Source organism: Mustela erminea, chromosome 16 (assembly GCF_009829155.1).
Source record: "Mustela erminea isolate mMusErm1 chromosome 16, mMusErm1.Pri, whole genome shotgun sequence".
Lineage (NCBI taxonomy): Eukaryota > Metazoa > Chordata > Mammalia > Carnivora > Mustelidae > Mustela > Mustela erminea.
This window is the reverse complement of record NC_045629.1, coordinates 22,103,344-22,131,274: the sequence shown is the minus strand read 5'-3', so window position 1 is coordinate 22,131,274 and position 27,931 is coordinate 22,103,344.

The following is a 27,931-nucleotide window of genomic DNA, read 5'->3' as shown; positions in this document are numbered from 1 at the left end:
TTAAAGATACTACATGTAAGTGATACAATGCAGTAATTGTCTTTGTCTGGCTTATATCTCTTAGCATAATGTCCTTCAGTTTCATCCATGTTGTTGCAAGTAGCAGGACTTCGTTCTTTTTAAAAGCGGAATAATATTCCCTTGTGCATATATATACACCATGTTTTCTTTATTCATTTATCTACTGATGGACATTTAAGTTGTTTCTGTAACTTGGTTATTATAAATAATGTTGTGTTGAACATGAAAGTACAGATACCTCTTTGAGAGAGTGATTTTGTTTACTTTGGATATATGCTCAGAAGTGGCATTGCTGGATTATATGGTTGTTCTAGTTTTAATTGTTTTTTAAAAGTTTATTTATTTATTTTAAAAAGAGAGAGAGGGAGCAAGTGTGTGCATGTACTCCCAAGCAGAGGGAGGGACAGTGGGAAATAATCTCAAACAGACTCTCTGTTGAGCACAGACCCCAATGCAGGGCTTGATCTCATGACCCTGAGATCATGACCTGCGTTGAAATCAAGAGTTGGATACTTAACTGACTGAGCCACACAGGAACCCCTCTTTAATCTATTTTGAGTTTACTTTTATGTGTGGTGTAAAAAAGGGGTCCAGTTTCATTATTTTCACATCAATATCCAGTTTTCTCAATACCATTTATTGAAAAGATGATCCTTTACCCTTTATTGTATATCCTTGGCTCCTTTGTAAAAAATGATTTGACCATACATGCACGGATTAATTTCTGGGCTCTCTGTTCTGTCCCATTGAAATATATGTATGTTTTTATGCCAAAACCATATTGTTCTGTTTACTACAGCTTTGAAATCAGGAAGTGTGATGTTTCCAGCTTTGTTCTCCTTTCTCAAAATTGCTTTGGGCATTTGGAATCTTTTGTGGTTCCGTAAACATTTTAGGATTATTTTTTTCTATTTCTGTGAAAAATGACATTGGAATTCTGATATACATTACATTGAATCTATAGATTGTTTTGGATAGTATTAACATTGTTGTAATATTAACCTGTGAACATGGAACATCTTTCCATTTATTTGTGCCTTCTTCAATTTCTTTAATTAAATTTTATACTTTTCAGTGTACACAGTTTTCATCTCCATGGTTAAATTTATTCCTAGCTATTTTATTGTTTTTGGTGCTACTGTAAATGATATTTACTTAATTTCTCTTTACGAGAGTTTTTCGTTAATATACAAAAATATAACTGACTTTTGTATATTGATTTTGCATCTTACAACTCTCCTGAGTTGTAAACTCAGGAAATAAACTCTTCATTTATTAGTTTTAACAGTTATGATATTTTTATTTATAGTAAGAAATACATATTTGGCCTTTATCTTCTTCCCTGTCACAGAGCTCCTAAAATCTTTGGAATATCTGAAGTGATGAGAGAAGTAAAGGTGTGTTTTGATGTTCATAACAAACCCATTTCAACCACACCTGAGTTTATGCTAATGAGGTGACTTATTGAAGTTTCTCAGCAAGGGGGCAGATTGCCAGGGGAACCAACTTTGTAACTGCAGAGTTAGAACTTTCAGTTTTTCCTTCCCTCTGTCTCCAGAGAAGGGAGAGTGGGTCGAGGTTGAATCAATTGCCAAAGGCCAATGATTTAATCAATCATGCCCATGCGTGGAAGACTCCATTAAAACCCAATACGGCAGGGTACGGAGAGTCTCTGAGTTGGTGAATACATGGAGATTTGGGGAGTTGGTATGCTCAGAAAGCAGGGAAGTTCTGGGCCCCTTCCCACATATCTTGCTCTATGTTTCTCTTCCATCTGACAACTTGTTCATTTTATCTTTTTATAACATAATCTAGTAAGTAAAATGTTTCTCTGAATTCAGCAAGTGATTCTACCAAGTTAATTGAATCCAAGAAGTGAGCCAGTTTGGTCTAAAGTCAATTAGTTTTTGGTCTCTGAAGTGAGGCATCTTGTAGATCATAAATTATACGATCTGATGCTATCTCCAGATAGTGTCAGAATTGAGTAAATTGCTTGGTGATGTGGAAAAAAACACAATAGAATTGACATCAGAATCATACAGTTTTTGGTGAAGTTTTTAGGGTTTTCTATATATAAGATTATTCATGTGCAAAATTATATTTCCTAGACATATTACACAGGGCTAGAAGAAAGCTTGGGGCAGTGATAAAATAGTAGCAATGAATAACTATTATTATTTTTAATGGTGTTCTGATTATCCATTAAAAATAAAGACATACAGGTCATTTGACCCAGTAATGCACAGGAAGTAATCTAGTCCCTAGAAATATGTCACTTTAACTATCATTTCTCATGAAGGTGAACCAGGGATTCTTGGCAAAATGGGTAATTCCTGATCTGTGATAGGTAATGCATAATTCAAACCTGATGTATCTTGTCATTTGAGGGTAAGGGAGTTATCAAAGACTACTAGAGTTGGGTCCAAAGAGCTATGAAGTGGCAAAAGATGTGTCAATTTAAACATCATGAAGGACAGTAAGCACAGGATGGAGTAAGACATACCAGATATGCTTGATTCCATAAATTCATATTGATATTTAGAAATCATTGGTCATCTCTGGAGGCTATAGAGATCTTACTTATTATTTTGAAAGAAGGTAAATAAAGGATAAGTGTTAACACTTTGTCCTCTCTTTCCTGTACAATTTATTCCTCTGAAGGACCAAGTTATTGATGAGAGGTTTTTTTCTTTTTCTATAGAAATATTTCAGTTCATAAATCAAGAAGAAATGATATCATCAGACTGTAGCAGTTTAGTAACCATTAATGGATCAATGGAAGTGGGCAATAGTCATTAATGGCTGCTAATATCATAAAAAGAGATCCCCAGATGTGTGCCTCTTGGGGGAAATATACAATCTTACCTATGAGTTATCCTTGACAAAAAATACAGATTGTGAGAAACTCTGTAAGTCTAACAACCTGCCTCCCCCCCCCCCCCCAATTAACTGCAGAGATAGAGAGGGAGGGAGAGAGAAAGGTCTCATATAGATTAAGAAAGACATAAGGAACATATTGACCTATTGCAATATTCAGGTCTTATTTGGATCCCAGTTCAAACAAAGAAACTAATGAACAAGAAAAATATGTTTTAAGAAAATTGGAAATTTGGAAACTGCCTATTTTTTATATTGTTTAGAAATATTATGTTCATGTTAAAAAATCATCATCTAGAGTTACATCTTAAATATCTGTGGATGAAGTCATATGATGTTTAAATTTGCTTCAGTATAATTGATGGGGAAGATTGAGGTTAAAAATATTATTCATCAGCTGATTATTGTTTAAGGTGTGTGATGGATTCATGGGTGTTCATTGAACTAACATGTCTGCTTTTGTAGATCTTTGCAAATTCATATTTAAAAAAGTTTAAAAATATATAACTTAAATCTTACATTAATTTCTATCTTCAAAATGAAAAGAGAAATTAACAAAAATGTAATGATTATTTTTCATTAAAATCACCATAGAATCTCCATATATATATATCCATCGAGGATCAATGAATTTAGCAGCATGAAAGGGTTTATCCAAAGGCATTGCATGGATAACTCAGTGGGGTAAGATGGTGGGAGGTGGGAGTGTATACATTTCTACATATTTATATTATATTATATTATATTATATTATATTATATTAATTTCACTTGTTTACAATAGTCACATAATACTGCTATCATCTGAAAAAATCAAATAAAGAACTTTGTAAGAATAAAAAGAACACATGTATAAAAAGTATAGTTTATTCTTTCTTATTTTTTGGATTAAAAGTATATGTACATTGAACTATTCATCGCAGGTTTTTTTTTAATTAAAAAACTTCTAAATTTCTTTTGAATGTGATTTTCCAGAACAATGAAATACCAGCGATCTAAATTTAGACATCAAAGTAAAAAGAAAGATACAGTTATGAGCATGTACCTATATGTATGTACATGTATATGCATATTATGCAGCTATGCCACAGAAGAAGAAAATAGAGAAGTGTACATAAAACAAAAAGTTGCAAGAACAGTCAACAATGAATCTAGCAACAGGCACTCCGTGTTGCTGATTCTGAAATCTCCCCTTTTGAAAAGTCACTTTAATGAGTAAAAGACTGACCTTCGTTTTCTCTGGTTGATCCACTTGGCTGTTGGAACTCTGATTAGGAAATTTTCCCTTTTTCTTCACTTTCTTTTATCACCAAACACCCTGGAAATGATAAGAGAGCAGCATGTCCCGAAGCATGGGGCTCTCCCATCACTCTGAAATTATTTCTATTACATCTGTGGGTTTTTTTTTTTTTTTTTAAACTCCTCCTTACAAAAGAACAATAGACGGACCTAAATTTCTGTCTTAGCACTAAATGCGTCTCAGTGCTGCGGAAACATTTCATTTTCTAGCGATTTCAGGGTCTGTATATTCCCTGCTGTTATAGTCTTTATCAAAATAAAAAGAAAGGAGAAAAGAACACAAGAAAGAAAAGAAGAAACCCTACACGACAAGAACATTAAACCCCGAGGGTGGTTCATTTCAATTTTGAAGTCTTTCTTCACTCCTCCAGGGACACTTATGTCAATGTCTTAATAAGGGAGGTAAAGAGGTTTATACGCCTCAGAGCACGTGCACTCAAACCAGAAAATTGGTGTGAAAGGGAGGAGGCCAGCCCTGTCTTGGACCAATGGCAGCCACATAGTAAGGGGCCGCTTCTGGTGAGGACCAGATGACACAATTTGCAGAGGGCAGACTCATGTTGTCACTGTTAGGGCTGGAAGGAAAACATCTTGGAGGAATACTTGCTTTGTCCCCTTTCCCCCAAATCTTGAAACCATCTCTACATTTATTGGAAATAATTTTACCCAAATTCAATTAAATTCTATTTTTATAATGTTAAAATTACCTTACACTGCAAATTGAAAAGACATTTCTATAACCTGGAGTAATTTTGCTGTCATGAGAAATGGCTATATCAGGCCTTCTATTACAATTTCAAATATCCTGAATTATTTCTACATATAAATTAATAAATCATACAATATGATGTATCAACAACTCAGGCCCATTTACATTTTGATAAACATAAGAGCAAATGGAAAACTGAGAGCCATTAGTGTGTTTGAATTTTTAAATAATCTGTAAGTAATATTTAGTGATATAGAATTTTTATTTCCCCATTTCTTTGATTTATGTTACTTAGATTTTGAGGTTCCGAGTCATGACTTGCCAAAATAAAAGCATGAAAATAAAATGGAGAGAGTTAATCAAATTTTAAATGTATATTTTCTATAGAGATATTTTTATTTTCCTCTGTTTTCTCTTTTATTATGAAGTAGGCCTGAATAAAGGGCCCAGAAGTTTAGGAATAGCTCAATTAGGTTCAGACTTCTATGTGGATCTCTTCTTGAGATCATAATCCAAGGAGATCATAATCTCCTTGACATCATAATTATAGAACTCACTCATTAATGTCAAATGTTTAAAAATTAGTAACTCACATATTTTTGGGTTGACAGAAGATCTTCAATGGTCCAGTTTGAATTAAATTTTTAAACCAACGCTCTCGTATATTTGAAAGTCAACATTAATATATTAGCCTGCATTCTTTTAGTTGCAAGTGACAGAAGCAAATGCAAACTGACATTAGCATGAAATATTAACTGACGTTAATATTTTTATCTTTTCATAACTGTGAAGTCCAGAGGTTAAACTGGATTTGTGGATTGCAGGCTGTAGAAACTTTCCTCCAATTTTTTCTTCTTTTTTGATGTGCATTTTGGTTCTAATCTTGGACTTTTCCCAGTGGTGGCAGAAAAGGCCATCAGCAACAGTTGGCTCATGTCTTAAAACCTTACCAATCTCAGGAGAAAGCCTCTTTGCCAACATTTCCAGTTATTTATTCTGATTGGGATAATTTGGGACATATGGCAATCCCTGAATCAATCATCATGTCCAGAGAAATGGAATATTCTAATTAGTCATGTCTGGGACATGTGCTCTACTCTGAAGCTAGGACAGAGGCTCAGCTCTATCTGAACCCTAAAGACTGAGATAGAGGAGAAAGAAAATTCTGATCCATAATACAAAAGATTGCACCACTAAGTTTGATGGTCCTTGCCTATTATCATCGCTAGGGTCAGATAACTAGTGTAAAGAAGGGAAGAGAGAAAGTGGTCTAGGATCCAGAAGATCAGAGTGCTTACTAGTTAAAAGGCTTTAGGCAAATAACTCTATAAATTATCTGCATAGTTTATATAATATAAATAATAATAATAAATTATAACATTATGTACTATATTATAATTAATTTTATGAGCTAATTATTTATGAATTAAGTTTTCTAATCTGTGAAATGGGCCTCATTTCTGATTTATTGTTTCAATTGTTACCTACATGGTGATAAATGTAATCTCTAGATTGGCTATATCTCCCATCTAGAATATTCTGGAATAGTCTCTTTGTAGGATATTTTCCAGATCTCTGGCTCTCCAGATCCACCTTCCCCTTCCTTATCTTGTTATGGGGCCCAGAAGGCCTACCATTGTGGCTACCTGGACAGTCTCACTTGTCCTCTAATGTCCATTTGTGTTTGAATGATGAATGCCAGTGGCAGGAGATTGTGGAGGAGCAGAAGAAAGGTGGGCATATTCAACTCTTGGTACACTCCCTCTCAGTCAGAAGGTTGTTAGTGATTGTGTTCCTATACTGATGGCCGCTACTCTTGTCTATAGCTATAGCTATAGGTCTCATTGGGTTGGAAATTATTGTCTTCCTTTACCCCTTCAAGCCTGGCAGTGGTAGAGCCTTACTTCTGATTTCTAGACTTGGAATGCCCCCATCATTTCTTACTGGTTTCCTCTAACACTGCTCAAAACATTTTGAATAGTTTCTTTAAGTCTCTTTTTTCCTTCTTTTTTCTTTCTTTCTTTTTTTTTTTTTTTTTTTGCGTATACCATATATTTTGTGTTGGGACCTTGACTGAAACAGCACTTGACAAATTTCTAAAGGCATCCCATGTTCAATATTTAGAAAATCGAGATTATTATTTGAATTCAATTCAAGATTATTTCTTTTCTTTGTTAGTTGTAACACGATCCATTAGTCATTCCAACTTAAAAGCTTGAATACAGGTTCAAATGTTCATTCTTTACCTTTACATTCAATAGACTGAAGTATTGTCAATTTTATCTCATACTTATTTTAAAAGTATACTCCCCCTCACCATCCCTAAGGCTTAGATGGCCCCCTCTGTTACTTCAGTTTTGACAGTCTCATTTTTTGCATGATCACGAACCCAACCGTATCACTCCTCTGTATAACAAGTTCATCTTTCTAGGACTCCTGGTCAACCACAAGATATCACCCAAGCAATGCAATATTATTCCATGCTGAAAAGAAATGAGTGACCAAGCCACCAAAAGACATGGAGGAAGCTTGAATATATATTTCTAAATGAAAGAGTTCTGAGAAGGCTGCATATTGTATGATTCCAACCATAGGACATTCTGAAAAAGAAAAACTATGGAGGCAGTAATATCAGTGATTTCCAAGGGTCAGTAGAGGGGAAGGGATGCAAAGGTAAAGCACAGAGAACTTTTCTGGTGATGAAACTATTCTGTAGGATTCTGTAATGATGGTTACTTGATGTTATGGACTGAAAGTCCATGTCCATCCCAAAATTCAAAGATTAAAGTCTTAATGTCCAATCTGACTGTATTTGGAGATAGGGTTTATAAGGAAATAATTAAGGTTAAATGAGGCCATAAAGGTGGGACTTTGATGTGATAGGATTAGCGCCCCTAGAAGAAGAGACACCAGAGAACTCTGACAGCTCTCTTTCTTTCTCTCTACCACATGAGGATACAGTGAGAAGTCATCCATCTGCAACCTGGAAGAGAACTTGACTAGGAACTGACCATGCTAAAATCCTGATCTCCAACTTCCACCCTTCAGATTGGGAGATAATTTATTTCTTTTGTTTAAGTCACAGAGTCTATGCATGGCAGCCTAAGCAGACTGAGTCACAAAAGCTAATAATAATCTATTAATATTGATTCATTAATTATAACAAGTTTACCACATTAATGCAAGATGTTAGTAATAGGGGACACTGTACATCAAACAGTGAGGCTATGGTGAAGGCTGTGAAGTATTTGCTTACTTTCTGTAAACCTAAAATTGCTTGAAAAAGTCCACTAATAAAAGAAGTCAAGAAATAAAGAAAATTAGTAGGTGAAAGAAAGAATAAATACCTTCTCTGCTTACCTCACTTCCTAAATCTATTGTGAATCTAAAGTGAGATCATGCATGTGAAGGACTCCATGAAAGATAAAGTGCTATTTCACACAATCTCACTGTGCTGGTTAAGCAGCTGAATTGCCAAAATCAAATCAATATTGACGAGAATACTTAACACAAAAAACAACTCTTGGCAGGTGCTTAATAGCATCTGATCAGAATACAAAAATGGTAAAAAGGAGAATGCAATGGCTGGAATAGAAATACACAAATTTCTTTCTTCCTTCCTCCCTCTCTCTCTCCTTTCCTCTTTCCTTTCTTTCCTTTCCTCCCTCCTTACCCCCTCTTGCTCTCTCTTTCTCTCTCTCCCTTCCTTTTCTCTCTCTTTCTTTCTTTCTCTCCCTCTTTTTCTTTCAACTAAATTTAAATAAAGGTGTAATATATGACAGAAAATAATCTCTTTAGATAAACAATAAAAAAATCGAGATCTGAGAACTATCTTAGAAGGGTAATGTATTTGATGGTGATTATTATAATTAAATAAAGGCAAATACAACTAGTAGACTAAACTTTAGATTATCTTATTATGTGAAAAACTATTAATTTTAGTACAATACTAAGTTCTGACTACATAATCTGCAAAGCTATGTGAGTTATCTGAAGTCCAGTTGTTTTTAGGTACTCATATGAATCATCTGGTTAAAAGTGACAGAAAAGTGTATGAAGTCTATTGATTGGGGTAGAAAATACATTGTGAACTTGCTGTTACGAGGGTCTGCGTGGTAGCATCTCATCATCAGGTGGCTAGTGACGGTCCTCAGGACACAGATGCTAAGAACAGATGGCTCACAGTGCCTGGGCACCCCCTCTTTTGCCATCTTTCAGCCTATGCTCATTCCTCATGGGGCATTCCCTAAGGTCAGCTGAGGAGTAGGTCATGGGGTGCTGGCACTAGCGAGGAAAAGACTGTTATGACATATCGTATCCCATATACCATGTATTATATATTAGAGTACCTGTCTTGTCTCTGAGGAATATTGAGGAAGCAAAATTCTTCAAGTAAAAAACAGAGTTTCTTCTGCTTCTCCACTTATCTGGAAGAGGATTTTGCTTTTGGTTTGAAACTCACTGATTCTTGGGTAGTGATTAATGATTTGATCAGATGACCAGGGACTTGGGTAGGGGGCACACAATTGGAAGACTGGTGAAAAGAAAGTTTGAAGAGTCGGATATTTGTGTCCCAAATGAATATTCCATAAGGGTTCCCCGTAGAAGAAATTTTCAATAGTCTGGTGCACAAAATGACCAGCTCTGTAGGTCTTAACCTCTCTTCCAGTTACCTCAGGGCTCCTAGCAGGGATCTATACTATCTTAAGTCTCTAGACTTAAGACTCTGGCTTCCTCCTTGCGAAGGCTAATGAGGCTACTGTCATTAATGAATGCACAATCTGTAAGTTGCAAATAATCAAAGTTGAGCCCTCCCTAGCTGAGCATCCTATTCTGGTAGAAGATAGAAGACAGATTGTTTGGAGGAATTGTATTCACTGGAATAAATACTTATATTTTATATGCACGTGTTTTCCTTGCTTGCTGAACTTTAAAATCATGGGTTGTCTTCTACATTTTCTTGGTGAGTAACACAGCAAGTAAATAAATAAATAAATAAAGACACACTGATGAATCACTTAAGATATATTTTATGGAAAAAGAACATGGGATGGGTAGTGGAGAAAGAGATTTATAAAATTATAAAATATCTGCTATGTCCTCATGACTATTTGAAGAAAGTGCAGTGTCACATTTTCTTCACTGGTTTGGTATCTTTGTGTGTGAGTGTGTGTGTTTCTCATTTTCCTTTCTACATTATGTGGGGTGAATGTGAGCTAGTTTACTTGGTAATTACAGTTTCCAGGGCATCAAGATAAGATAGAATGACAGGAAGAAAATGGAAGTGAGTGGAAATTTGGAAAGAAAGGTCTTTTTTTCTATGTTCAGCTTTAATCTTTTAAAATTTTCCTTATAGAACAATTTGTTCTCTCATAAAGCTGAGCAAGATAAATTAAGCAATTCAGTTCATGGAAGCAAAATGTGAATAGTTCATATATCTTTTTTAGATACAGTCTATGGACAATTGTGTGACTAGACATTTTCTGTATACTCCTATGTTTTTTTTTTTTTTAATCAATTTCAAGTCCATGCTTGTCGGTAGACAATAAGTATTTGCAAAGTTATGTTTTCATTGAATTGGAATATGAATCCTAGCTCACAATGAAAGTGTGCCTTGAGGTCAGGTATAAAATTTATTCTTTTTTTGTGTGTTTTGTTTTGTTTTTCCATATCTTCCTTTGGAGGAATTTATTGCCTAAGGGCCTGACCAATGGTGTATTTCAGATGGCCACAATCAAGGGAAATTGAAGAACAATGGTCTTCACAATCTCTAACCGTTTAAGCCATAGTTTTTGTTGGTTTTGCTAAATGTCTGAATGCTTAGGTCTACCCAGACTGCCAAATAGTTCTGGGTCTGTATTTGAGGCACAGAGAGCATAGTATTTATAGGGAGCACTTTGCATTTTCTTCTCACCACTTGCTAATTTTGGAAAGTCTCTATTTGTATTTTGCCCTCAGACAGTTATTCTTGCTTTATAAGCATTAACTTAGTGATTAGAAAGTACACTGCATATACAAAGTGTCTAACACATTGATGATGAATTGTATTTATTATCAGTTGTGAATGATAAGGAACATATGAATGGTAATGAACTTGAGGATCTCAAATGTAATGACCAACATTGCTGATTTCTTTCACAAATGTTAAACCCTTGAAATTATCACTGTAATTAGTAGTGTTATTATTCTTTTAGTTAGGATGCTTTTTGCTTAAAATAAGAGAAAACCCCTATTCGGACTAGGTTACAAATAGGAAGGTATTATCCTTCATGTCAAGAATTCCTGAGATTAGGTGGACACCAGTCTCGGTGTGTAAAGGACTCTATTGCTACTCCTCTTACTATTCTCTTGATCATGCTTTTTACCTGTGTTTATTCCTTCGACCTCAGGCTGGCTTTCCTTGGTGACCTCAGAGCTTCTAGGAGCACGGGCAAAAACAGGCTTCCTTTTCATTTACATTCGGAGAGAGGAAGAAAAAACTTTCCTGATCACTGTGTGTAAATCCTTTTGTTAGTCTAACCAGGCTAGAATCATATGCCTACCCTCCACCCACTACTGGTTAGTAGGTAATTCCATTACCTACTAGTTCATACACATGAACTACCTTAGATTCATGAAGATCAGCCCCGGAATCTGGGAAAGGGATTTGTTTTCATCAGTGTGGAAAAAAAAAAAAAAAAAAAAGAGAGAGAGAGAGAGAGATAAAAACAAAAATGGGAGATAGAGTCAGAAAAAGACTCCTGGAAATCAGCAGTTTTACTCTGGGGCAGGCTCATAGTAGGTGCTCAGTAAACAGTCACACTTTCTCCATTAAAAAAAAAAAATTTTATTTACTTGTCAGAGAGAGGGCACAAGCAGGAGGAGTGGCAAGCAGAGGGAGAAGCAGGCTCCCTGCTGAGCAAGGAGCCTGATGTGGGACTCGATACCAGAACCCCAAGATCATGACCTGAGCTGAAGGCAGACATTTAACTGACTGAGCCACACAGGTATCCCTCACTTTCTCCATTATTTCTTTCTCCTTATTACTCACCAGACAGTGCGTCTAATAGTCTTGTCTTTTCTGAAACTACTCTTGAAGAATCAATATTTATTATCATTTTTATATCAAAAATTACATAATCTCTGGTGGCAATTAGTTCATTTGTTCATTTATTCATTCATTCATATATTAGGCCTTTAGCAAATAATGAATAGCTAATATGCACAAAGGAAGAGCTACAAACCTACTTCAAACTATACCATTTAAATACATGTGTAGTTTTCTAATATGATTACATTTCTATGACTGGATTTATTTTTTTCTTTATATAGAATGCATTCTATATCATTCATATTAATGTACTATTGTATCGTATTCAAACAAAAAACTATTTTAATTATTGTTCATTTAAATTTTCAGAATAAATGTAGGAAAAATAAGGTGGTGTTAGTTTAAATAGATTAGTATTTTAAATGAGGCTTTATTTGTGTGACAAACACATTTTATGAAGTTTACTATCTATCTATCTATCTATTTACCTATCTATTTATTTATTATTTATTGCCAATGAAGGCACTGCATGAGTTCTATGGAAAGTCTGGGCAAAATTCTTTAAAACCTCAAATGTGGTAATATGTGATTCTTGGCTCCAGTTTGGAATATAAACCTTCATATCATTCTGAAATGGAAATTGATAAACAAAGGAGAAGAGAAATATGTCTTATTTTGTTAAGGTACTTCTAATGAATGTCAATGAATTAGTCTTTCTGCTCTCCCTTTCACTGGGATTTCAGAAAGTCACATTGATTTGGCAGTATTTGATCTCATCATACACAGATATTTTTAAATATCAGCCTCTTTTGATGACTTCTTCATCTGACAGTCTATAAAACACAATCTCTTTTTAGGTCTAAATTATATCTGTGAAATAGCTATTGTTATCCAATATAGAGTGTGTACATTACGAACATCTCTGGCCAAGTAGTATTCATGAAATAATTTTGGTGACTCTGAAGGTAAGTTAAACCTGGAAAATGGAAAACTTGAAATATACCAAATAATAATACCTCATACCAATTTACCGGTAAGTAGATGTTTTGTGTGTAAACATGAGCAGAGGTTAATGTGGGAGTTTGAGGCACACACACTATGAATCCTTTGTTGTGGGCTCACATCAACAGAGACCCTGGGTCAGGAAAGTAATGAAACACAATGAAAACAATAGTGCTGCTCCCCAACCAGGACCTCTGTATTACCAAACTTCAAAGCTTGTTAGAGATGTTAGAGTATTTGGTCATCCTGCGTCTATATGGTAGGGATCTAACTCCCAATCAGAAACTGAAGAAAAGGGATTAAGTGATTTGTACAGACCTCAGGGAGCCATGCTAAATCCCTGTGATTCTGTAGTTGGAAAATAGTTTTCTTTGCATACTTTCATCTAAAGTGATTTAAGACTTAATTAAAATAATACACATTTTGAAAAACATGAAATTCTAAATGCTGGCTTGAATACTTGGAGCAGAAACTCATTCGATGGTTATTGTTTTAGGTTTTTGATGATCTCTTGGATGCTTCCTCCCTTAAAAATATTCAAGAGTTGAAAAAAAATCGAAGAGTTTAGTCTCATTTACTCAGGGGACTATGCAGTTCATTGGGAAGACTTGAAAAGTCATTTTCACTGTATATACATGCATATATTAAAACTTTAAATGTAAAATGTTATAAAAGATACAACAAATTGTGCTAAGAAGCAAAAGGAAAATGTTATGTGTCCAGCAGGTGTGCTTTTTTTCCAGTGATATATCTACCGTGTGTACTTGAACTCTTTGGAAAAGAATTACAATGTGTTAGAATGGTTCCTCAACTTTTTTTTTTACTGGAATATATAATCTCACAGACCTTCCTTATGATTTTTATAAACATTTTAGAATTCTTAGGAACTGATTTATAAAGAAATTACTTTAGATAAAAAATTATGTCATAATATTAATACAATTATATTTAAGAAGTTTATTTAATATAATATTTAGTAGTATTTATGAGGTAGAGATGAGCTTCAAAATTTCTCCACTTATCAAGAGACCTATGCTGTTTAATTTAATTGAAATATGAAGGAAAAATGAGGTATCAACAAACATAATATGATAAAAATTTAAACTTAGTGATTTAACACATATTAAAAAGTACACTGGAATATAATCGACATATTCTAGCATTCAAAATTGGCAAAAAACTCCTGAAGACATTTTTGAAATTTTTGTTGTAAAGTTTAATTACCAATTGATTCATTATCATACATTAAAAAATTTATAGAGGGGCACCTGGGTGGCTCAGTGGGTTAAGCCTCTGCCTTCAGTTCAGGTCATGATCTCAGGGTCCTGGGATGGAGGCCCATATCGAGCTCTCTGCTCAGGGGGGAGCCTGCTTCCCCCTCTCTCTCTGCCTGCCTCTCTGCCTACTTTTGATCTCTCTCTCTGTCAAATAAAGAAATACAGTCTTAAAAAAAAAAGTATAAAAATTAAAAAAAAATTTTTTTTGAGAGAGAGAATATGAGTGGGGTTGTGGGGTGGCACAGAGGAAAAGGGAGACAGAGAATTGTAAGCCCTGAATGTAGAGCCCATTGCCCGGGGCTCAATCTCAGGACACAGAAAACACTGGTGTCCAAACCAATAGTTGGCCATTCAACTGACTGAGCCACTCAAGTGCCCCTAAAATTATCATTTCTATACATTTAAAACACTTAAAAAGAGATTTTGTCTCTTTATTTGAGAGAAAGAGAGAGAGAGAGAGAGAGAAATTGGCAGGGGGAGGGGCATAGATAGAGGGAGAATCATTCTCCCTGTGGAGCAGAGGGAGTGGGATCTAGGACTCCATCCCAGGACCCTGGGATCATGACCCATGCCCAAGACTGATGCTTAACCATCTGAGCCACCCAGGTGCCCCTAAAACACTTTCAAAAGCCTTAAAAAGGTTAATATATATGACTCTGGTATTTGCAAGCACTTATCCACAAATAATACATTGTGTATATTTATCATTTTTATTTGTAAGAAATGCAAAGTCCATTTAGATATACTAATCACCACATTTACTCTTTTTAATTCTAGTTTTAAAGTACCAGGGGTAATATGATGTAACAAATTTGATTAGATGAATGCATTACACATATATTGTGGTGATTGTGCAGAATTTTTATTATTTTTATGGTCTTCATTAGTGTTCTATTTTTGAACATGTGTTCTTTACAGCTTTTATATTTATTCAGTAGTCCATTCTGGGTATACATTGAACAATATATGCCATGAATCAAAACAATGAAAACCTGCATAATCATTAAACGGTCCATGGTAACTAAACAAGCATACAGGTGGGCAGTAAATCAAAAGAGAGAGACATAAGCAGGTTTTAACATTTCCCTGCACTAATGCATCACACGTCCTCACTCAATATTTACTGGGTACTCTTAAATTCTCCCCTTTCAAGGTATAATTTAAATATTTTAAAATGTTATTTCAGCTTTTAAGAATATAAATCCCCTTGAACTTGTTTCCAAGTTCGAATGTTTTCCAAATCCTGCACTTAGAGTAGACATCTAGATGTCGGGAAGGCAATTAAATGCACGGATCTTATCTTGGTTATCTAATATCTAGGCTATTTCAAAATAAAAATAAAATAAAATAACAAAGGCAAAAGAATATGCAAGAAAACAAAGAACAAAAAGAGAAAAAGAAGAAAAGGTCAAAAAGTTAAATAAAATGCGCAGCTCATTTTGCAGAAGGCTTCTCTTACCCTCTGTTCTCAGCCAGCCAGCCACCCACATTTCAGAACCTTGAAGTCCGTGTGGTCCCCCTGCAAACACTGGACCTTTGCCCAGGCCCCTCCAGGCTCTTGCCCATATGACCGAGTTCCTATCAGTATTCCTCCAGCTCTCAGTGGCTGTCTTTAGGGAACTTCCCCTTTCCACCCCGACCCAGGCTAGGCTGCAGCGGCCACACTCCATGCAATGTGCCATGGGCTTTTTGCTCCACAGAAGACACAAGCATTGCTCATTACTAATTTTATTCACTGGCTTATTTATTTATTTAAGAGATTTTATTTATTCATTTGACAAAGACAAAGAGGGAGAGAGCTCAAGCAGGAGGAGTGGCAGACAGAGGGCGAAGGAGAAGCAGGCTCACTGCCAAGCAGGGAGCCCGATCTGGGACTCCATCATCCAGGACCTTGGGATTATGACCTGAGCCGAAGGCAGATGCTTAACCGACTGAGCCACCCAGGTGCCCTATAATTGGATTTATTTATATCAGCACAATTTTCTACCCTGGATTGTAAATTCTGAGAGGGAAATTAACCTTTTTATGCTAAAAACTATCTTCTTGGGGCTCAGCATGGTCTCTGGCACATAATAGGTGCTCAAATAAATATATGTTGTAGCAGGAGGAAAGGGGAAAAATAAGGAAAGAAAGGAGAAAATAACAAAGGGAAGAAAATCATGAACTATCAAAAAAGGGGGTGATAAGAGAAATGTTGAGTGGATTTATCTGGTTCCGCAAACATGTATTTGATGTCTATTAGGTAAAAGTGCAGGTGGAAATGGGGATTGGCTAGGGGTGGGCCCACATTTGTGGGCCTAGCAAGAAGAATAAGTGGAGGAGTGAATAAGCTGACCACACAAGACACTACACTTGGCATTGCCACTTGGATGTCTCACACGTATCTTGAACCCAGCATAGCTCATAATGAGCCGATGATCTGATCCCTGGACCCTACTCTCCCATCCCACTTATTTTTCCGTTTGTGTGCTTTGTTTTTTTTTTTTTTTTTTTTTCTCTCACAGTAAATATCACCACTTCACCCAAGCATAGACTGCGTTTCTTTAAGAAATCTCAAATATAAGGGGCTCCAGGATGGTGCAGTTGGTTAAGCATCCAACTCTTAGTTTTGGCTCAAGTCATGATCTCTTGGTGGTGAAATAAAGTCCCTACAGGGGCTCCATGATCAGGGTGGAGTCTGCTTGAGATTCTCTCCCTCTGCCCCTCCGCCAGCTCGTGTTCTTTTTCTCTCAAAAATAAGTTAAAAAATGTTAAAAAAAAAAAAAAAAGAAAAAGAATTCCCAGGACAAGGATAGTGAGAGACATGGCAGTATCTTAATGGAAATATGGGACCAAGGGAATTTTTAGGTGAGCATTATTACCACTTGGAAATAGCAGTATTTTATACTAAGATTATCAGATAAAGCCAAAAGCAGTAATTGCAGTATCAAGTTCTGAGCTTGGAATGTGGAGCCAGTGATTAGTAGAAGCTGATTCAAGTCAGTGTGTTGGCTATTTGATACAACATTTATTTATTCATCTATTTACCCCTTCAAAAACACTTCTTTAATATCTCTGTCCAAAACACTAACATAAGATGCTTATCAGGAATACAGTAATAGGTTAGAACCTGGTCTTTGGTCTCAAAAAGTGAGAAAAAGTAGGAGGAGAAATATGAAATAAACACAAATTAAAATGCATCTTGAAATATAAGTCCTATTAAAATATATCAAAAAGAGATTTGATAGTTTCATCATTTATTATTTCAGAAATATAGAGCACTTGCTCTGAGCAGCATACTATGTCCGTGGTCGGGAGAATTCCAAAGCCTAATTATGGCTGAGTCAGGGTCTCTCTGTTGCTAGAGACCCTTGCTGAGGTGTTGCATCTCTCCACCTGTGGTCCTCTTTATGGAGCTGGGGTGCCCACTGAAAGCACCAAGACCCAAAGCACAAAGGAGGCAGGACGTTGGACAGTATTCTTCCCAGACACCCTACACAATTTTTTGCCTGGCAGCAGTGAGTAGTCCAGCAAATCTCGTTTCCAAAAATGTCAAATAAACCAAAGGTCTGGTTCTGTGGCTTACAGAGTATCCAGGCGGTAGGAGATGTCAGCCTCCCTTTTTAGAGGCTCTCCAGTCTGTGCTGGCAGTTCCCCTCAGTGCCCTGCTTCCCTCTGGGGAAAGACAATCTCATTTCATGAACCTTGCAACTCCATAAGGCTGATGACCTACATGATGCTTCTCTGTGTCCTAGTTCTTTCCCTAGACCAAGTAGTGGGGGTAGGGCAAGGTAGTGTTGTGTGTTTGATTTCTCCACTTAGTAAAGGCTGTGGTGGGGGGCTTGACTGGACCCAGCTATGGTGGTGCTCATTCAGATGTGGGTACTTCATATTGTATATTTTCATCAGAGACTATGATCGTCACTAATCCTGGAGGGATGAGAAAAGTTCTACGCGACGCACTTCACAGAAGTTTTGATCTTAACATCTTAAGAGATTTTTTTTTTTTTAATCAGGTACATGTGCTATACTTTTAGCAAGTAACTTTCTTTGTTTCTATTAAACTTTTCGTCTAGTTTATCTATTTTTTAAGGATTTATTTGTTTATTTATTTTATCGAGAGAGAGAGAGAGCATGAGTGGGAAGGGCAGAGGGAGAGAGAGAAAGAATCTCAAGCAGACTCCAAGTTGACCGTGGATCTTGAGCTCACGACCTGAGCCAAAATAAAGAGTTGGTCGCTCAATGGACTTCACCACCCAGGTGCGCCTATTTATTATTTATTTTGACAGATGATTTATAATGTGATTAAGTTTTCTGAGATTAATCAATTCTTTTTTTTTAAAGATTTTATTTATTTATTTGACAGAGAGAAATCACAAGTAGATGGAGAGGCAGGCAGAGAGAGAGAGAGAGAGGGAAGCAGGCTCTCTGCTGAGCAGGGAGCCCGATGTGGGACTCGATCCCAGGACCCTGAGATCATGACCTGAGCCGAAGGCAGTGGCTTAACCCACTGAGCCACCCAGGCGCCCGAGATTAATCAATTCTTACATTTCCAAGTTATTTGACATTCAGCTGGATCATGCTTATGTGTTTTTCCAGTGCAGAAGAGGTGACATTTTGAAGGCAGGTGTTCCTTCCATTGGAAAGAGTTGGATGCTATTGACCACTACCTGGCTAAGATGGGTAACAGATCACTTGTGATCCCTGACACATTCTGTGCAACTCCATTCCTTTTCCCTCAGTTTTGGGATACACAATGTAGTATTTGAGAACTGGGGAACTCTTCAAGTCAACTTGTTAGTACATCCATATTACAAATGTGGACATTTGATAGATATTTTCTTGATTTAGGTTTGGCCAAGCATTTACTTTTAACTTGCTATGGTAATTTGTTTATCTTAAAAAGGGAATGATTAGATTTTTGAAATACAACTTAGTGGAGATTTTGCCTTTTAAATGATTTCAAACAGTTGTAGGAATTGGGAGGCCTGGATTGCTCAGTTGATTAAATGTTGGCCTTTGGCTCAGGTCATGATCCCAAGGGATGGAGTCTTGTATTGGGTGGGGTGGGGGGGCCCTGCTAAGCAGGGAGCCTACTTCTCCCTCTGTCTGCTGCTCCCCCCTGTTTGTGCTCTCTCTGAAAAAGAAATAAAATATTTAAAAAATTATAAGAATTAATACATTTATCCTTAATTTTGCTGTCACATGAGAAATAACCCTTGGGCAACAAAACTTCCAAATATATCAGCTGGACAAATGATCCTAACAGACACAGAACAGAGAAGCTCACAGATCAAATTAAAATGCACTAATTGTATGGTTTCTTAAATCATTTAAAAACGCACTGGGACCCTGGGTGGCTCAGTGGGTTAAAGCCTCTGCCTTTGGATCAGGTCATGATCTCAGGGTCCTGGGATCAAGCCCCACGTTGGGCTATCTGCTCAGCAGGGAGCCTGCTTCCCCCCTTCTCTCTGCCTGCCTCTCTGTGTACTTGTGATCTCTCTCTCTGTCCAATAAATAAATAAAATCTTTAAAAAAAAAAAACCCAAAAAACTCTGCAAGGAGCACCTGGGTGGCTCAGTGGGTTAAAGCCTCTCTGCCTTCGGCTCAGGTCATGATCCCAGGGTCCTGGGATTGAGCCCCACATCAGGCTCTCTGCTCGGCGGGTAGTCTGTTTCTCCATTTGACCTCTCCCCTCTCATGTTCTCTCTCTCTCATTCTCTCTTTCAAATACAATCAATCAATATAAAAAAGAAAGAATATACTGTAATGTTGGGTAAATTATTGAGCTTGCTTTTACTCTGGTATCCTTCTCCCTAACTGTGGTAGTTTATCAGTTGTCTAATTTACTAATGACATTGGCAATTGCTACTAAATAATTTACTTAGTCTAATTTTATTTTATGTTCATTTCAAGGTTTATGACTAGCACTTGCATTTGATTTCGTTTCTGCAGGTATAACGTGTACTTAGGGATGCTTGGGTGTTGCAGTGGTTAAACATCTGACTCTTGGTTTTGGCTCAGGTCGTGATCTCAGGGTCATGGGATCGAGTCCCTCATGGAGCACTGTGTTGGGCTCTGCACTCAGTGAGGAGTCTGATTGAGATTCCCTCTCCCTCTGCCTCTCCTGCTCATGTTCTCACCCTCAAAATAAATAAATTAATTAAAAAAATAAACAGTGCTATGTATGTTCACTGATTTTAATGCACCTAAGCAAAAGTACATCAGCTCTTCTTATCACATTGGATGTTGTTAACAATTGTTCATTATGCTGTCATTTTGTACTAACAAATATTGGGGTGAATAAACAACTTTTTGATTCACTTACCTATACCATTTAAGTAGAAGAGCTGCATCTTCAAATAATATATTTATCTTTCAGAAAAGCCACAAAAATCAATTAAAACCATTTGAACTATAAGATGATTTTAATAATGTGACCTTGTTCAAAACAAAGATACCGATATCTATCATTATAATCAGAAAAACAACAGGACAAAAGTCCACTTTTATTTATTTATTTATTTATATGTTTGTTTTATTTTATTTATTTATTTGACAGAGATTACAAGTAGGCAGTGAGGTGGGCAGAGAGAGAGAAGAGGAAGCAGACTCCCTGCTGAGCTGAGAGCCCGAAGTAGGGCTTGGTCCCAGGACTGTGGGATCATGACCAGAGCTGAAGGCAGAGGCTTTAACTCACTGAGCCACCCAGGTGCTCCTAAAATTCCACTTTTAAATAAAGTTCCAGTAATAACATCAGATTTATAACACATTTGGAATTAACTTAATAAATGGACCAGGAGATACAAATTTCCACTCATGTATAAAGACAGCAGAAAGAATTCAGAGATATGGAAAGATCTCAGAAAATATACATCACCCCGAAAAAGTTACTTAGAAACACATTTGAGCTAAAATACAGATAGACAACAGTTCAGAATTCAGGAATGAGGGGACCACGATGTGAAAGGACTGTGACAGACACACGAACTCAATTATATCTCAGAATAAGCCTGTGACCATCCAGGATACCAGTCTTCTGGTTCTGTACTGTCAATAGCACAAACTGAGACAAGAACTGCAAGGAAAACTTGAACTTGGCAGATTTGTTGATGGCATTAATGTTAACTGATTTTATATGTATTGCAGAATAGAACAAATGTTTAAATAATGTTGATATCACTGGTAATTAGGGTTCTGGGAAGATATAGAAATATCCTATGACAAGAGCAAAAATCCATGGTATGAGATTTGAATTGGAGGCATAAGGATCAAGTCATTTTTGAAAATTCAGCTCACAGCTCAGTCCATTGAGAGAGCCTAATAACACCACCCTAGAAGCAACGAGCATCTCCAGCATCCATATCTCAGCCTGTAATACCATTCCCTAGTAGAAGGTCCACACCTCCAAGGAAAAATGGCTGATTTCAAGTGTGGAATAGGGAAGTACAAGATGAACCTAGAACATTTTATTCTAACAAAGAAAGCAAATGCTCAGTGAGTAATGGGAACATGTCAGAAGGACACAGAAGCTAGCTTGCTGGGGGCTTCCACTGTCCTCATTTGGAATAATTCAAGGATCAAAATGAATAATAGTAGTAAGGGATCATAACACACTCAATAAAAATTAAGCCACGACTTTATCATGATATTAAAAAAACAAGTGAAGAGTCACTGACAGAAAGCTCTTCTTGCAGAAATACCTTAATAAAATGTGGAAAGCAACTAGGAGATTACTTTTTAATCATTAGCAAAATAGTTGATTGAGTCAAAGATTAATGATTGATGGTAAAGTTACTAAACAATTACAAAGAAATAAGTGCACCTTTAAATGGGAGAGCGGATAGAAACTGTATTAACCAAGTGATCAAATTTAGCAGCATCACTATCAAACAGATGGATTTATATGCCTCCTGATGGGATGCTCTTATTACTGACAAAAATGTGTAATCTCAGTCTAACCATGAGGAAATGATCAGACAAATCCAGATTGTAGGATACTTTACAAGACAGCTGCTCTGGACCTTTCAAAAATATTAATGCTACGAAAGGTGAAACAGAGGGAGGAACTCTGTTCAGCTTAGATTCTTCAGAGATACACACTGAATTATTTAGGGGTGAAGTGTCATGAGAGCTGGAAGTTACTTTCAAATGGCTTGGCAACTATCTGTCCACCTACCTACTTAATTATCATGAGAATGATCAAATGAACCACAATTGGTGAATCTAGATAAAGAGTATATGGATTTTTCATTGTCCCATTCTTTCAGTTTTTCTTTAGGTTGGGTTTTTGTCAAAATAAATATTGAGGTGGAGGGGAAAGATATATTCTTTTCCTTTTTTTTTTTTAATAACGAGGTTTTTTGAATTTTTTTTTTTTTTTTTTTAGTTTTTTATAAACATATAATGTATCATTAGCCCCAGGGGTACAGGTCTGCAAATTGCCAGGTTTACACACTTCACAGCACGCACCATAGCACATACCCTCCCCAATGTCCATAACCCCATCACTCTCCCCCTACCCTCTCCCCCTGACAACCCTCAGTTTGTTTTGTGAGATTAAGAGTCTCTTATTGTTTGTCTCCCTCCCAATGCCATCTTGTTTCATTTATTCTTTTTCTACCCGCCTAACCTCCCATGTTGCATCTCCACTTCCTCATATCAGGGAGATCATATGATAGTTGTCTTTCTCTGATTGACTTATTTCGCTAAGCATAATACCCTCTAGTTCCATCCACGTTGTCGCAAATGGCAAGATTTAATTTCTTTTGATGGCTGCATAGTATTCCATTGTGTGTATATACCACCTCTTCTTTATCCATTCATCTGTTGATGGACATCTAGGTTCTTTCCATAGTTTGGCTATTGTGGACATTGCTGCTATAAACATTCAGGTGCACATGCCCTTTTGGATCACTACATTTGTATCTTTAGGGTAAACACCCAGTATTGTGATTGCTGGGTCATAGGGTAGCTCTATTTTCAACTTTTTGAGGAACCTCCATGCTGTTTTCTAGAGTGGCTGCACCAGCTTACATTCCCAACAACAGTATAGGAGGGTTCCCCTTTCTCCACATCCTCACCAGCATCTGTCATTTCCTGACTTGTTAATTTTAGCCATTCTGACTAGTGTGAGGTAGTATCTCATTGAGGTTTTGATTTGTATTTCCCTGATGCCAAGTGATGTGGAGCATTTTTTCATGTGTCTATTGGCCATCTGGATGTCTTCTTTACTGGAATGTCTGTTCATGTCCTCTGCCCATTTCTTGATTGGATTATTTGTTCTTTGGGTGTTGAGTTTGATAAGCTCTTTATACATTTTGGATACTAGCCCTTTATCTGATATGTCATTTACAAATATCTTCTCCCATTCTGTCAGTTGTCTTTTGGTTTTGTTAACTGTTTCCTTTGCTGTGCAAAAGCTTTTGATCTTGATGAGGTCCCAATAGTTCATGTTTGCTCTTGCTTCCCTTGCCTTTGGCAATGTTTCTAGGAAGAAGTTGCTGCAGTTGAAGTTGAAGAGGTTGCTGCCTGTGTTCTCCTCAAGGATTTTGATGGATTTCTTTCTCACATTGAGGTCCTTCATCCATTTTGAGTCTATTTTCGTATAGTATAGTCTATTTTCGTATGGTATAAGGAAATGGTCCATTTTCATTTTTCTGCATGTGGCTTTCCAATTTGTTGAAGAGGCTGTCTTTTTTCCATTGGACATTCATTCCTGCTTTGTCAAAGATTAGCTGACCATAGAGTTGAGGGTCCATTTCTGGGCTCTCTATTCTGTTCCATTGGTCTATGTGTCTGTTTTTGTGTCAGTACCATACTATCTTGATGATGACAGCTTTGTAATAGAGCTTGAAGTCTGGAATTGTGATGCCACCAACTTTGGATTTTTTTTCAATACTCCTCTGGCTATTTGAGGTCTTTTCTGGTTCCATATAAATTTTAGGATTATTTCTTCCATTTCTTTGAAAAAAAAAAGGATGGTATTTTGATAGGGATTGCATTAAATGTGTAGATTGCTTTAGGTAGCATAGACTTTAACAATATTTGTTCTCCCAGTCCATGAGCATGAAACATTTTTCCATTTCTTTGTGTCTTCCTCAATTTCTTTCATGAGTACTTTGAAAGATATATTCTTTATTAAAAAAAGAATAACTCTAGGGAGAGGGTGATTGGGTTATGGACATTGGGGAGGGTATGTGCTATGGTAAGTGCTGTGAAGTGTGTAAACCTGGCAATTCACAAACCTGTACCCCTGGGGCTAATAATACATTATATGTTAATAAAAAAAATAAAAAATTTAAAAAAAAGAAAAGAATAACTCATAGTCGGTGGTTAAAAAAAAAAAAAAAAACAAACGCAAAAACTAGACTCTGAAATAATTCCTGTATTTAAATCTTGGCCTAATTTTAAATTTACTACCCTTGTGACTCTAGCTAAATTACGAAGGCAGTAACTCCTTACTAAGTGAGTAATATAAGGCAGATGTAATCAAATGGCGCATTTTTTGTTTTTCTCTTACATCCCTGCCAGTGCTGAGAAAATAGAAAATACCAGATAATTGCTGCCTTATTGATTCTCACTATGGGCAATACAGGATTTTGGAGGCAAGGGCAAAATTGGCTGGACACCTTGGAGATTCTGCTTTGTTAACAGCCTTTTCCTTTGTTATTGTGCAGAGGAGTAAATGAAAATAAACACCAATGTCAAGAAGTTTCGGCTTCCAATTTAATCATCAATCTCTTATTTTCAAAATCTATATTCCTTAGGTTTTAGCACAAAGGTATTAATTGCAGTAGCCGAGATGGGCAGATGCATTAACTGAAGGGAAGGAGTGAAGAGCTAAATCACAAGAAGAGTAAAGACATGATTGGGGCGTTGGAAGAGCTGGCTCTGGGGACATGACTGCTGCTGCTGTTAGTTTCATCTCCTCCCCACCCCCTCCCCGCACCGTGGGACGGGGATCATGATCATGAAAAACAACTGAGTTTCTCATTGTGTCGTTTCCACAGGACAAAGGCCAACTCCCTACACTGGATTCAGTTGGAAAGGCCCGAAGAAGGAATCTGACTGGTCCTTTTGAGTCAGGTGCTCACTTCTGGACCAATCAGCTGTGGTCCTGTGTTTGAGGGGTGGGTGACAGAGGCCTAAAAAATCACCACTGCTCTTTCTTGGGCCCACGAGGTTGGAGCTGGGGAAGGAGCGGTTCTAGAAGTTGAGTGCTGGCCAGACAGTGGTGGTGTTGTTCACAACACGAAAATCTCAAGTTGTAAGTTCATTCTAACTGTGATCATTAAGAAGTACAGGATAAAACTGCAATTTTTATAAAATCGATACTTCATTCATGCATCTTTTTTCAGGAAAGTGAAAATCTTGGGCATCTGAAGAACTCATTGACTTTCTAGAGAAAAATGTAAAAACCTAGGAACCCAAGTTAACATAAAAAAAAGGAACCAAAATAATTATTTGTTTTTCATAAGCAAGATACTGTATAGATACTTCTAGGGTGGAGTGAAGGTAGCCTGGGTTTGAACATTATGCATCTGGGTTTGAAAATTTATCATGAAAGTACACAGTGACATCATTATGACTGAGAAAACTACAAGTCACACATAGCAAAGAGGTGAAGAGAGGTTACACTGAAGACTTACTGCTTCGCACCGTTGCTTTAAAGACTAGCTAAGTCAAGTCCACAGCCACAATGTTTGTTTTTGGACTGTACTCGAGTCCTATCACTGAATCTTTTTAACTCCTATATATGTGGAATTTTCCCAAAAAGTTCTGGGAATTCTTTCCGTATTATTAGCATTCTTAACCAGTGAATGCATTCACAACAAATAAGGGAAAAGCGAGCTTCCCTGTGAAGTTTTTCCATACTTTAAAATGTTTAGCACCCCCCACCCCTGGCATCCCCCTGACAATAGCAAGAAACAAATCATAATGTGCCAAAGGGCAGATACTGCTTTCAAAAAGTAGTTAAGGCTCGTTGTCCAATTACGAGGAAGTAGAACTCTGGGTAGCAAAAGGAGCCCAATTTGCTCCAAGCAGATGAGGTTGAGCATAAGATCTAGTTGGCATGGTGTGCTTCCATTTGTTCAAAAACAGAGTATCAGGCCAGGCACTTGGGTGCACTTGGTTGACTTTTGCGCTGTTTTAAACAACTCTCAGTGAATTCAATGTTATTATCTCCAGATCGGTTCATAGTGAGATAATAAGGGGGTAAAAAATTGAGGGGGGGGGCAGTGGAAATTACCCAAAAGGCTTACATCAGGAAGCCACTTTCATTAAATGATTAATGGTTTTGGATTATTAAATATTCTACGTGATGGATATTGACACTGGAGTGGAGGCCTAGAAGTCAGAGCCAAAGCATTTCTGCCTAGAGGTGACACTCACATTGCTCTGCAGAGAAGAAACTGGGAGAATTCAGTGCACTTATGGACCCTATGATCTTGGATCTACACTAGAAATAGGGCAATCTTATATATTCTTGTAGAAATCAGAATTTAAAAACCATATTGCTTTTTTTGCTGAAAATGACCAGGGCAGAAGAAAATGAGGAAATATTTAAAAAACCAGGAAGTTGCTACTTCTGGCCCAGTGATACATATCGTATTTCCAAAATGTACTGTGTTTTTAATTTGAAAAACTGGAAGAAAGAATTGTCTTTGGTAAATTTTTTAATCACTCTCTACCTTAGATTAATAGGTGTGTGAAAACATCCAAATATCTGAATCACAGTAGACATATTATATGAATTAGACACTAGCTATCTATATCTATATCATCTATATCTATATCTATATCTATATCATCTATATATCTATCTAGATTAGGTTCAATATATATATTAAGCTCAATATATATATTAGGCTCAATAATAAGTATTTTTACAACTCACGTATAAATCCTAGTGGAATCCCTAACAATCTCGTGTTGTATAGAAAATTTACTAGCCAGTCTTAGCCAAGATTGAACCCCAAGGGATTGAAGCGCTGGGGACAGCTAGCTCTGAAGGACTGTGAGTGCTGGATCTGTACCTGATGTTTGTGACTTGGTGTTTATGTTCAAGCTGGCCACAGAATTCTGTTTGTTTTATTTATTTCCCTCAGCGAAATGGTGAGACCAACTTCTGACATATGGAAACATTTCCATACCGCAAGAGAGAAAGAAGCTAATGTCATATGGAACATGCAATTCCAAGGGAGAGTACTAGATAATATTTCATAGAGCAAAAGTAATGGTCAATGGAGTTTTTTCTCTTTTCTTCTCAAATCTACTTCCTTGGGGGGAAGAACAGCTTTCTGAATTCCTTTGACACAGTAGAGTACTTTTAAAAATATTATTTTTCTTGATGGTCTTGGTTTGCTTCTCATATTCTAGAAAATGTTAAGAAAGAAGTGTTGGATTCCATGAAGTTCAATGGCATGAGCTTTTGTTTATTTGCTTTTTTAAAAATGGGAATATAAGTAGTAAGTTTTACACTGCCTGATGAACTTTATTTTAAAATTTAATATACATATAATAATTTGGTGAGCAAACTCATTTCTATATAATATAGGTAATATTCATAAGGTAGCAAAGTTTTATTTAGATCTTGAAAACATGCTTCACTATTTCATGATCTTAATATTCCCAAATTAGGTTTCTTTCTCTCTCTCTCTTTTTTACTTCCCCCTTTGAGGAAAAGAACAAAAAGATGGAAAACGATTTTTCCTCTCACGGCTTCAAAATTTCC